This window comes from Bidens hawaiensis, unplaced genomic scaffold, assembly GCF_021521415.1.
Source record: "Bidens hawaiensis isolate Kalapana, Puna unplaced genomic scaffold, B.hawaiensis_p1.1 tig00020159_1, whole genome shotgun sequence".
NCBI classification, from domain to species: domain Eukaryota; kingdom Viridiplantae; phylum Streptophyta; class Magnoliopsida; order Asterales; family Asteraceae; genus Bidens; species Bidens hawaiensis.
The window spans coordinates 180914-195647 of record NW_027493071.1 but is presented as its reverse complement, the minus strand read 5'-3'; the positions used below and the strand labels follow the sequence as shown (position 1 = coordinate 195647).

The window sequence follows — 14734 nt, the reverse complement described above, 5'->3', positions numbered from 1 at the left end:
AAGAATTATTTAGAAGTGATTTTTGCGAAATTTTCACGTATCTTAATAGATTAATTTTGTCTGTTCCTTTCCCTCTCATTCTCTCTCTCAAACAAAAGAGGTTTTACCCTCAAAACATTAGTCCGCAGTCTCTCATCACACCTGCACCCCTTGTGGACCGGCCTTTATAAGACTATAATTAATGGTTTGATTATTGAAATTACATTATAATTAACGAGGATTCAGTCGGTATCGTTTACATTCGTTATGGTGTAGACAACATTGGTAAAACCTTAGTATTAAACCCAAAAAATGTATTCGTCAAATTAACGTATATAAAAATAAACTACTTGACACGACGCTTGTTTGGTCGGTAAACTCGGGTGGTGATAAAACCCAAGCGTTGTCAGTCTCGGGCATTGAGACGGTAATTGGACACGAATTCAGTTGGTTTTAGCTACGTTTGTTATGGTAATGGAGCTACAAAAGGGAAAAATATAAAAATTGAGTTGAGCAAAGGGTGGTGTCGGTCGGTAAACTCGGACGCTGGTAAACCCGAGCATTGTCGGTCCCAGGCATTGCGCAGTAAGTCTATGCGAATTCAGTCGGTTATTGGAATTAAAACAAACAAAAGAAACCATCGTTCGATTGGCTTCCTTTATGTTCTTTACGATACTAAAACAAAAACAAAAAAAAATGCCATGAACAAGTAAAGTGCCGCCAAATGATCCAATGATGGCTTAGCGGCACCAAAGTTTTCATTTATATACATTAGATAATTAGAAGAGTAAAGTGCCAAAATTGTCCATGAGGTTTAGTTATTTATACGACTTTAATCCAAATAGTTTACTTTTTGCAAATGAACCATCGAGGTTTCTCATTTACTGCCAATATAATCCAAATCACTAACTCCGTTAGTTTTTTAACATTAAATTAGGGGTAAACCCGTCTTTTTATATTACTTTATTATTTCAAAGGATACAATAATCTTCACATGCTATCATCATCATCATCATCATCATCTTCTTACCATCGTGTTGAAAGATAAAAATCTAACTGTCATCTCTCTTTGCCATCCACCACCACCATCCGCTCACTACCATGGACGGTCACCACCATCTCGATAGCCCCATTTCTTTATTCGTAACTAGATTACCAATTTCTACAACACCAATATTAGAACCCTAAACCGAAGTTTCATAAACCCCAAATTTCTTATACCCACCACCAGTTTCTGTGACACCTGTAAGAATAAATATATGGATATATATATATATATATATTTATGTATGACCATCATTATCATTTATATAATAATAGATCAAAATAATTAAATTATACCTTATTATTATATTAGCTAGGTAATTGTTGATGGACCATGTTACCATTACTTGGTAATCAAGGGTTTTTCCCTTGGGTGTATATAAATACATGGAAGAGTTTAACATTATATAAGAAAAACCTAACTCTCACACTTAAGAAATTCCTGACCCCTATATCTCTCCATATTTTGGTTTTCTCAAGAACCCTAATCCCCATCACTAACATATCCTAAAGGGGAACTCGACCAAGCTGACTATCATGTCATCAAGAGGATTCTCATTAGCCATGGCTACTCTCTCTGTTGTAATAGGTATGTTTTAGTTGTAGGTTTATCATAACATTCATGTTTTCTATTACATATGTAAAGAACTGATCAACATGTGGTATCAGAGCGATGCTGATTAATCAGTTCTTTATGTTTTTCCTAAATCTGGATCTAACCAGAAAACATGAAACTAAAACCTGATAAACCCGAATTCTGTTTTCTTATTTTATTATCATTAAATTCTTATGAACTTATTGAAATCTGGTTATACATAAACTGTTTAAAAGCAATTTTATAACCAATTTCACATTAAATATCTGTTAAAAACTTTATGTTTTTTCGTTAATGTTCTTCATGTTCATCATGAGTTTTTCGAAAAAGATTACATATTTTGGTTAAAATTCGGATTATGATTGTGTTTTTTTCCTAAAATAATTGAATAAACAAATTTTCAAAGATTTTAAATTTTGAATAATTATGGAAACTATAAATTTCAAAATTAAAAAAATCTTGGAGATAAAATTAATCTCAAAAGAATTTGAACAAAAATATGTTTACCTTAACTAATTTGGAGTTGGTTAAAAACTAAATCTTGGTTAAAACTGAGATCTCATGGAAAACCGAGATCTCGTTAAAACTGAAATCTCATTAAAACCGAAAACCAATAAAAACCGAAAAACTCAAGTGTTGACAGAGAACTCATAATTTCCGAGATCTCATAAAACCGAAAACACAACAAAAACCGAAAACTCAAGTGTTGATAGAGAACTCATAATTTTCGAGATCTCATAAAACCGAAAACACAATAAAAACCGAAAACTCAAGTGTTAACCGAGAACTCATAATTTCCGAGGTCTCATAAAACCAAAAACATGATAAAATTAATTAATGTTTTGTAAGACACTTATAATATAAATATATATTGATTGATTTTACAAAACATAGAAAGGCTTAAACTTGAATAAATTGTTGATGAAAACTTCTGCCCAAAGGTGATGTATTACATCTAGCATATCATTCAAGTCTTACAAGCCGTGTTAGTTTAGCCTAACATGATTTAAATGTATCGCTTTTGCCCAAAGGTGATGAGTTACATTTAATTCAAGCAAAACTAACTCGTGCATAATTAAAATGATTGTTTCACTTTTGCCCAAAGGTGATGTGTTACAATTGTTTTGCACATATACTTAAATAAAATTTAATTATGCCCAAAGATGATTTATTTTTTGTTAAGTAGAACTTTCAATTCAAGTTGTCTATTAGTTTGATGTTAATAATAGACATATCACATCTTCAATAAAATATAATGATCATCACAATTAATGATCCTTCATTAATCTAATTATCATTTTAATTAATCTATCTTACTTTAATATTCCATTACATTACTTACTATAATTTTCTTCCTATAAATTACTCTCATTCAAATCATCCACTCTAATCTCAAACCCAATACGTCTTGCTTCATAAAGAGTTTCATTAACTTTTAGCTCTACTCATTTTTTAATTATTCCTCAAGACATGACCATCCAATTGCTCCATTTAATAATAATAGTAATAAAGAAGAAACCTAGAGCTTGATAAATGAGATGGGTCAAACATAGTGTCTCTTATAATAATTAATAAACTCATGCTATCAAATAGAGTTATTCTAGATTTAGTTTTCCCTAAAACTAATCTATTATCTAGAAAATAATCAAAATAACTCCTAAGATGCATGCATTCTTTCTAAATTCTAACTATAAGGCTTAATGGCATTACTAAATGCATCATAATGTACAGTATCATAACATGACTCACAAAATTAAGGGCTCACACATGAAAATATGTATAATTTTCCAGTACATTACATACTAAATTTTTCATTAGTACAATTTGATGTCTTAAGAATCAACTATAACACTCAGAAGTAGCAAAGGAAAATGAGTGTGTTGATCAGCAACATATTTACAAGAAAAGAAATGTCTAATACTAGAAAGTAAGATGCTATTCAACTCACTACCGCTAAAACTTGAAAGAGGATAATTCTAAGGTTCATAGACAAAATACAAGTATAACTTCTAGCTTTAAGTTCTCTAAGGAGAAGCCTCACTGGAAATATATGCCATTATACTAGGCATAAGCAACAAGCAATGAGACTATCCATAATATAAAATAACAACTGGCTAAAATAAATGGTCACATATTCATGATAGTTAAGTCTGCTAACTCTATATTCCAAGTAACACATGATAGGTTGATTCTAGTTCTTTATTTGTTTCCTTATCAAAAATCAACGAATAACTAACATGAGTGTTGGTGACAAAATTAAATGTTCAGGTTATCATAAACCATAATAAACTGTTCTAGTTATGTTTTAGGATACCTTATAAATTCTGGTAGTTAATCAGAATTTAGTATCAAATACTTAAGCTGTGTTATGACAGTTGTAAGGTTTGCATAGCCAACATAAAGTCACTCTTACATAAAATTCTCATCTTATTTGTTATCAATATCCGGTTAGAAACATTTATAAGATAGAACTAGATGTGTCACATCCCAACCTAAGGCAGAAATGCCGGGACGTGATCCGATTGCTCACAGCTCGAAGATACTATCATAAATAAAATATGACAATATCTAATTAATTATTTTAATTCAAATGTACACACAATAATCAAATACAATAAAACAATCCAAATAAATAAATACAATCAATTAAGTTTAAGTTTGTCTTCAATATAACCTATGGTCTTGACTAAATATCCATACTTAAATCTAAGCAACCTGCATATGCGTAGAAAATGAAGTTTGTCAACAACACATGTAGAGTGAGATGATCACCAATTTTGAATCATTAAATAATAGCGCATATATATATATATATATAGTTGATAAATGATAAATGATAAATATGCAAACCAACAGTGTGATAATAATCAATCAAATCATAACAAACATGCATATAACCAAATCGTGTGTGCCAATGAAATCGTTGCCAATCGAATCGGGCATTGATTACAATGACTAAGGTTGTCGTTTTACCTTTGCCAAGCGAATCAGGCTCCGGTTACTAAGACGGACGTATGATCATACTAATGAGAACCCTATACAAAAGGGGATATGTTGGACCTCTCCGAAACGTTATCAAGTGAACAATTAAACATGTAGCAATTAGCAAATAGCATTCAACTGATATTCACACAATAATTATGTTTGCGATTTTGAGTATATATATAGAATAGAAAATATGAGTAAGTACATATATGTCCCCAAAACGTTAGAAAACAGTGTATAAAAAGGGGAATGATCAAACTCACCTGATCAAATAAGCCAAACGGGAATGTTTACAACAAGAACGATAATCACACTCCTCGGGAATTACCGACAAGAATCCTAATTAAATAATGTTATGAGTGAATTATAAATGAGATAATACGTATAACGAATTTAGGATTTCGATATGATTTGAGTTATAATTATGATTTGTACGTTATGGATTAAACGATTGATCTCTAAGGATTTTTATTATTTTTATAAAATCATTGTTAATTGTATAATCGAATTTACAAAAAGTTAATTTTGAAACAAATATGAATTGGGATATTCTATAATAATAAACGCTTAATTATATACTTATCATAAAGTCTATATTTTTGGAAATCTTAGCGAAATTCGATGGTAAAAATATAAGTAACACTTTTAATTCGTTTAATACGCTCATTATAGTTTTGTTTTAAAAATAATACATATATTTATAATAATTTATGAGAAACTTTGATAAAAACGTTTGAGAACTTCGATATTGGTGCCGGTTGTTAATACAATGATAATGATTTATTATTAATAATACACACACACACACGAAAAACTTGTAACGAAACTAATCGACACGCAACGTTTAACTTTTATAACGTCGTTTTGAATAAAATATGGTTTATTTGATATTTAATATAAATTTTAATATATTATAAACCATTTAAAATAACTAAAACAACAAAAAAAAACAAAAATACTAAAAATCTGGACTGGCCGGGACTCGAACCCGCGCCAGTGGCGGCCAAGTGGTTTTAACATACACACACCAGCCATACGTTCTGGTGTGCCAGTTAGTTAACAATTATAATTCATTTAATATATACAAAAATTAACAAAACCAAATTTGATCATAAACCCTAACTTTGAAATCGCTCAATCCGTTTAAAGTTCGTTTAAATTGACTTAGGGTTCTTGTAAAGCATTCAGAGACGAATTCATACATACAATTCATTACCTGAAGGTGTCGATTATACACCGATCAATTTGAATGAACAGGGCCGGTGAGATAGGAACGACGACAGATAGGTTACAGCCAACGATAACTCAATTAACCAAAGGGGTTTAGTTGGCGATGGCGTTGGAGACTTGCAGACGCGAGGAATTGATTTGAAATCAAGCTTAAGATATATTCCCAATTTTTAGGTTAAGCCGGTTCTAGCTAATGAATCAATATACGTTTTTAACTGATCTCGTTTCCTAATTAGCTTAGTCGGTTAGGCCGATAATAGTAGTAATAATCATAAACACGATCCAATTTCAAGTTTAGAACGAAGATTGTGGCAAAAGTAATCTAAACGGGTCACGGTATGGATATGGATTACGGGTTTGGGTCAAATAGATTATAAAATATTATACACAATTTGCACTTTAGTCCCTAGAGATTGGAGATGTAAACATTAGAAGATTAAAGTTTAGTTTTCGGTGAAAGATGTATAATTTCCAAAGTTAAATATATATTAATTAAATAAACTCATATAACTTGTAAAATAATTTCTCGATATACGTGAAACTTTTCAGTGATAAATTTCCCGAACAAAAAACGGGCCGGGTAATAGGTATAAGGTTGTATGTGGAAAACCCGAGTTGTTACAAGATGATACTATATACTTTCACAACTCTTGTTATCAATTTTTTAACAAAAGACAAATGAGATCTAAAGTTTCATCCATTAAAACCAAAATTCATGAGAATTCATGACATGGTTGATGAGGATGATTTTTTCATCTAATCTCATTCTAACTGATTTTAAAATCATGTGTTAGATGCCATAAACATCACTAGGCTTAAGGAATAAATATGGGTCCACCCGAAGTTACATATCACTGACATTCGTGGAACTTATTCAAAATGGAATATTCAGACATAGTTTATCATTTAACGACTATTTACTTGTATCTAATCTGACTTCTATGGTCCACGGTCTTAAAGAGATCCATTCATACATACTTAATTTAATATGATTTCTTCTAAATGTGTCCCTAAGTTTCTTATGACATATGGACGTTAAGGAAATCAAATCAAGTCTAACGTATGAATGAAAGGTTCAGCTATGTCACGTACATCATTGAAACTTCTCATGTAGCTTTCCAAGAGATTCGAAGATCAGTGGGAGCATTAAGTGTCTTAATCATAACTTTCAAGATTTGCAAGAGGTGGGGAGTGAAAACTTGATCTTAACTCAATTAAACCTCTTGTACAAGACATTGCTCCATCACAAAAACTGTTTCATCATAGCTTTTCTCCTTAGAATTCAATACTACTCTTACAGAAAGTTTCATTGTTACTTAAATGTGGACATATTCAGATTTCTTACTAAACTAATCCTCACCAAGAGAAACTGCAATCATTTATATTATTAACTTGTTTATCTATTAGAATCTATTAGTCTTTAAATATTGACCCTAAGCATGCCAATTTCCTAAAGGTTTCTAAGGTCAGTAGAAGCAGTAAAAGCCCTTATAATGACTTGTCAGAGGTACAAGAGGCGGGAGGAAGAGAGTCACTAAATTTTACTCCGAATTTAACTCCCATTACACCTCTTGTACACTACACTGCATCAACTCTTATACACTTAGAATCCTGACAATGATAGCAACCTAAACAAGAGCTAATGCATAAAATCGAAACTTCTAATAAACCCAATAATTAACTCAGGAGGTCATCTAAGGTTTTTTTTAAAAACCTACTAATTTTGATGATTATATAATCTCCTTAACTAAAGTTGAAATGGATGTTGGAAAGTTTGCTGATCCTACCTCTTCTAATTAAACCATTAATATCAATCAATCTTTTGAATGACATAAAGCTATTATTAGCAATCTAAATTAAGTCAGAATAACATTTGGGATTTGGTTGAATCACCTAAGAGTGTTCATAACTAAACTAAATCTTAATACAAACGTTAAGACACTAAGAAACACGATTGATTATTAAAGGTTATATTCAAGAGGGAATAAATCATCAAAGAATCTTCTTACCCTTATTACAAAAGATTTCTTTGAGGATCGATCTTCATTGTTCAAGTAGCTTATTTACATGTTCATAAAGTAACTTGAAGTTCTAAACTGAAGATCTAAGAACACTTACTGTGTAAGTCAATATAATCCATACATGGGTAAATCCACTATCAAAATGTGATGAAATCTTTATAAAATAATTTCATCAAGAACTAAGTGGATCAATCTACCTACCTCAAGATGAGTGGGAGCAACTAAAAACAAACTTGTCCTTATATAGATGACATTCTTTTGACAAATATATGTTACATAAGTCAAAGCATTGTTCGTACATACTTTGATATGATAGATCTCATATCTATCCCTTACGTAATAGATATCATAACATTATGAGATAAACCCAAAGGGACGTTAGTCTTGTTCCATAAATTTTACTCTAAATGGGTCCTTACACATGTAACAAATAATATTGCTCTCCTTTAGAGGATAATAGGGTCACTGAGATTATTTCCCCTTGTGCTTCATTAATTAGAAGTGTTATGTAGTTCATGTCTATACTTGTTCAGATATTACTCAAATTGCAACACACTAGATATGTCTAGATTAATGCGAAGCATCTAAAAGAGTATTGAAATATCTTTAAAGGAAACGAGAGACTATAATTTAAAAGAATAAGTGAGAATTCAAACCGGTTGATTACTCTAAACTTCATCTTATTCAAAGATAATATAATGTAATTTTCGGGATATATTCTTATGTCAAAGCATAATCTATCTCATGGAGGAGTCATAATAAACTGATAACAATAATATAAATTTAATGACATAATATGTTGATTAAATCTCAACGCAATTATCAATAAATGTTGTTGAAAATTTATCATTGGAGTTATAAGTTTATTAACTCCATATAAATTATATATTGAAGACTTATTGTGATAAAGTCAGCTATCACGTTTTCTCAAACAATAACAGTTTGAGAGGTGCTGCATTAAATTTCGATATGAAATAAATTATTTGTTTATGAACGAATTGAGGAAACTAAACTCTCATATCGAATGCATTCATGATATATTTAAGGATCCTATAACTAAAGGTCTATTGCCCATAAGCCCTATGAAAGCGCTTATAATAAAGACGGGATTATTTATGACCATGTATAATAGTATTTCGTTATATGAATGACTAATTTTAATTGACTAATTATTAATTTTCTTCACCAGTTTTGATTTTGTATGTCTCTTAATATGTTCTGCATGCGTAATGACATATAGACAAATTAGTATAGAAATCAAATATTCTGAAGGACTTACTTGAAAATTTTGATCATAACTACTTAGGTTTTAAACACGGACTGCAGCATGATTAATGGGGGTCTTAAGCTGATGTTTAATTCAATGACTGTATTTCTCTGCTCCAATTTAAGTTTAAAGCTAAAATAAGTGTTAAAATCTGCAGACTAATCTAACGCTCATAATAAATAATTATTCGGCAAAGTGGGAGAATGTAAGAATAAATATATGGATATATATATATATTTATGTATGGCCATCATTATCATTTATATAATAATAGATTAAAATAATTAAATTATACCTTATTATTATATTAGCTAGGTAATTGTTGATGGACCATATTACCAATACTTGCTAATCAAGGGTTTCCCCTCGGGTGTATATAAATACATGGAAGAGATTAATTAACATTATATAAGATAAATCTAACTCTCACACTTAAGAAATTCATGACCCCTATATCTCTCCATATTTCGGTTTTCTCAAGAACCCTAATCCCCATCACTAACATACATCCTAAAGGGGAACTCGACCAAGCTGACTATCATGTCATCAAGAGGATTCTCATCAGCCATGGCTACTCTCTCTGATGTAATAGGTATGTTTTAGTTGTAGGTTTATCATAACATTCATGTTTTCTATTAATTATGTAAATAACTGATCAACAACACCATCTTTGGAAACCATCAATATCTACAATACCAGATCGAAAAACCCAAACCAAGATCTAGATCAAGTTGTTTTGGGGCAAATCGGAAAACCACAATTAAGGCGAGCATTGATCGGTATCGAACGAGACGATGATGAAGGGTTTTCCTGTAGAAGTGGTCTGTGGCGGTTGCGACGGTGGTAACGTTGGTGGTTGCGGTGTTGGTTACTTGCAGCAGTGGTGGTAAGGGGGGCTTAGCGGTGTTGGTGCCGGCTATGAAGAAAAGGTTATCGCCTGGTGTGGACTCACAAGTCACAAATAACACTAAATAATAATTACTTACTATATTTATATATAACATATAATATTATATATAATTATATAAAAAACAGGTTAGAAAATTTAAAGTGTATTTAATATTTTTTTAGGTGAAAATGGGGTAAAAAGTGGAATAAAATAATAAACAGTTAAAAGACGGTTTTACCCCTGATTTAACGTTAAAAAACTAACGAAGTTAGTGATTTGGATGATTTTGGCAGCAAATGAAAAACCTCGATGGTTCAGTTGCGAAAAATAAACTATTTAGACTAAAGCCGCATATATTGTTAAATCTTGAGGACAATTTTGACACTTTACTCTAATTAGAAAAACCCCATCAACTTAATTATCTCATAACGGGAGTTTATTGTTGTGGGTGGACAGTTGTGTTTTTAGGTTGGCTTATTAAATTTAGGCAGTTGTCACTTGTCAGGCGTTGCGACAACTATTTTCACAGGCTATAATATCACTATTATCTACTTTTGTTCTCCAATTAAATTGATGAACAGAAAAGGTTTCATTTTATTACTCATTTAAAATTATTATGGTAACTCTCTTCTTTGTTTTCTTTTGTGTCCTTCCTAGACTTTCTACTTCAGTTCCATTAGTGTATGACAAAATCTTTAGCTTTGGTGATTCCATTGCTGATACCGGAAACTTCATTCATTCTGGCGCATTAGCAAATCCGGTTATAGGAAAGCTTCCATATGGCGAAACTTTCTTTGGTCACCCGACAGGTCGTTGCTCCGATGGGCGCCTTATTATTGATTTTATTGGTATAAAGATTACTCTAATACGACTTTTTCCTTTGATAATTTTTGTTGTATGCGTACTATATTCCTATATTTTGTTTTAATTACATGATGATAATTGAAACACAGCTGAGAAATATGGCCTACCATACTTACCTCCTTATCTACCAATTGCCAAAAGCTTGAAGTCTAAAGCTAAACATGGAGTTAACTTTGCTGTTGCTGGAGCTACTGCACTTGATGCAAAATTTTACTATGATCAAGGCATGGGAGGGATTCTTTGGACCAATGATTCATTAAACACCCAGCTGGGCTGGTTCAAGCGACTTAAGTCGAGCATGTGCACTACTAAACAAGGTATTATTATGATTACATTAATTCAACTAGACAACTACAAAAGGTTATAAAATGAATAACTTGTTTGAATAATTTGGATTGGGATAATTAAGAAAAAACTGATAAAGAAGATTGAGAGAAGAAAAAGAAGAATATGAAGTTTTAATTAGAACATGTGTTGTTGGTTAATTAATGAAAAAACGGTGTCATTACTATCACCTACCTACGTAGTGGGACACTAACTAACCAACCTAAAAAACAAACGTTATGGATATATATATGGGTTAGTTAACCAAGTTAGTAATCATTTTACATTCATTACTTTCTTACTAATTATTTTATTTAAATTAACATGAAAATACATTATATTTACTACTTAGTAAACCAAGCAAACGATTAATTTTTCTTTTTTAAATGATGGAGTGGGCCCCATTGCTTTGGCGAGAAGAAACGCTAGTGCCCGGTAACCTTGGTGTCGGCATAGTGGTTGGCAGTTTGGCACCCATCCTGCTTGCGTGGCAGGTGGGTGACACCCATTTTAAACCCACATCACTCAGTCTTAGAATTGTTTAGTTTATCTGTCATTGTAAATTTGTAATCTGTTAAGCGTGTGGTGTTAGAGTTTAATAGAAACTAGTCATTTACCCGGGTACGTGGTAACCAAATTCCTTCTTGTTTCTACTAAACGACGCCAGTCTGGGCAAACGTAACTTTTATAACGTGCATCATATATATTTTCTGTCTCGCAGAGTGCGATAGCTACTTCAAGAGATCACTCTTTATGATGGGAGAAATTGGTGGCAATGACTACAATTATGCATTTTTATTGGGTGGAACTTTTACGGATTAAAAAGAATGGTACCTTTGGTTGTGGGTACAATCGTATCTGCGACCAGAGTAAGTATATTCAAGAACATATAATAAGGGCTTTGCATACTTGCATTTACGCTTACAAGTAGTGTTACAAATTAACAGTATTCATTTTCGGGGATTCCCATTGTTATAAGTACATGTATAAACGAAATCAATGTTTTGATAATGTTTCACAGACGGTGATCGAAGATGGTGCAAAGGAGGTGGTGGTTCCAGGGAATTTCCCAATAGGATGCTCGGCCTCTTACCTAACCTTGTTCGAAACTCAAAACAAAACAGCTTATGATGGAAACGGATGTTTGAAGGCATACAATGCATTCCCTAAGTATCATAACGCGCAACTAAAGCTAGCTTTGGAGAAACTAAGACAAAAATACCCACAAGTTCGAATCATTTATGCGGACTACTATGGTGCCGCAAAGGCCTTATTCCACATTCCACGCCATCTAGGTGAGTATTTACATGCATCTACTATTTATTGGTAAACTCATATACAATAATAACTTCATTATAATGTTTAAAATGTTAACTGAATGTCTGAATGATCATACCTAATATAGCTGTTGGAAACATATAGAAATATGATATTGTGCAAGTATTTGTTGGTAATCAAAGAGCAAATCACAATTGTATAGAAGAGGAATCGAGATCGATACGCACAAACTGAAACTTTGATTAACACAATACAATTACATCATTCATCCATACATAAGTATATATATGTTTCCAACCGGTGCATCTCAAGCAATACCCCATTTAGGTATAAAACACCGATTACATTTATCACTGGTTACATATAGACCCTTCCTAATTTCATATAATATTTTAATCCTAAACTTACTTTATAATAATGACACTTATACACCCTAAATTTATTTTAACTTCAACACGTACTTCCCCTTAAACTTAGATTAATGAGATCTTCATCCTTCGAGATCAGTTTGGCCATCACAGTAGCGTTGGTTAGTCATTCTTCTCCCTGGTCAAGTTTGCTGCCTCCTTTTTCTTCCATTTTGAACATTTATGCTTGAAGTGCCCAAGTTCATTACACTTGAAAAATCTTAATTATGTAATCCTTGTTTTAATAGACTTGATTTCCACCTTTATTCCTCCATGGCTTCCAATTTTTGCGTCGACCCCATTCTTTGTTTTACTGCTTTGAATAATATTCAAGACCACAACATTCACATTTATGCTCATTGACTTTCTCTTTTCCATCTTCAAAACAATAGTTTGTCATGGATCTCTTCCTCCTTGGCTCCTTGATTTTTTTCTTGATGTGTTCCTCGAAAGCATTCAATCTTCCAGCAGCTTCTTGGAAAGGCATTGTACCAAGATCGACAAACTGCTCGATCTCAACAACAATCTGAACGAACTTTTCTTGTATTGAACCAAAGCAGTTTCCAAACCTGTCTCTTGTCATTCATGGTACTTGTTATCAATGCATTCAATGTAATTCATTTACATTATTCAATTCACGTTATCTTCATGGGCTCACATAAAAGTATTCATGCTTACTTTTTTGCAAGACTAAATTGAATTATAAGATGTGCTATAATGTTGGATATTTTGTTCTAACATATTTGCTTAAAATGAATGAAATTATCACAGAAATCTAGAAAAATAAGAACTATAAATAGCATGATAACAAAATCATTTAGAACGAGCCAATGAGCGAGCTCATATCGGCTTGAACTCTGCTTGAAATTAGTTATATGTGCTAGTTCAACTTGGCTTGAAAATTATACTAGCCACAGTCCAGGGAGCAAACTTTTTTAAAGTTACATTCAAATGCGATTTGAGCTGCCAGTTATTTGAGCACCCCTAACGACAACTCAAAATTTATGAGCCAGTTGACACGGGCGAAACTTGTTCGGGCTGATTTGACTCTAGCATATATTTGGGTAAATATTGAGTGAATTATATGACACATACCATCTGAACAGCCCTTAGAAGCCAGGCAAAGAACACCCAAAAGGAAGGTTTGCCTAGTTGCGATTATACTTATCGAGTCTCTTTGATTAAGGGTTTTCGTCGGCTTGAGCTGGCTTACGGTATGGTAAATTTGGTAATGAGTTATAATATCGCATTTATGTTACGCATACATGCAGGACTCAAGAATGGAGCTTTAAGTGCTTGTTGTGGTGGCGGTGGACCATACAATTTCAATTACAAAGCAAGGTGTGGTCACATAGGGTCGACAGTGTGCGAGGACCCGTCCACTTATGCAAATTGGGATGGGGTGCACCTTACTGAGACGGCTTATAGACACATAGCAACTGGATTGCTTGATGGAACATTCACTTCTCAACCCATCTAGTACGCTTTGAACGCTTCAATTTCCATCTATTTGTAACGTACAAGTATATTTGAATGAAACTAGGAGTTAATTCCAAAACTATTGTAGAGCCCATTTTGTGTATTTAAATCTTTTGTATTTGTTCGTCTATGTTCAATTGTAATATGTATTTCAATATGTATCTTTGGGCTTAAGGCATTGTAAATAAAGCCTATTTAGGCCCAATGTAATGAAAGTATGGTGCATGGAACTTGCACTATAAATAGTGTAAGCTTCCATGCACAAAACAACCTTTTAAAAATTCACCAACTCTCACCTACTATTTTTCTACCTTATCCATACTTCTTACCTTTTACGGAAATAATCAAACCGTAACAGATCTAAGATCTCGG

At 32.3% G+C, this 14734-nt stretch overlaps 1 pseudogene across 1 annotated transcript; it reads left to right on the top strand.

Annotated features, from left to right (window-relative positions):
* Positions 1–9661: 9661 nt before the first annotated feature.
* Positions 9662–14417, top strand: LOC143560041 (GDSL esterase/lipase At5g45910-like; annotated as a pseudogene). Its single transcript, XR_013140037.1, has 6 exons — positions 9662–9713; positions 10592–10858; positions 10964–11191; positions 11920–12067; positions 12220–12493; positions 14155–14417. The product of XR_013140037.1 is annotated as a GDSL esterase/lipase At5g45910-like (transcript).
* Positions 14418–14734: the final 317 nt, after the last annotated feature.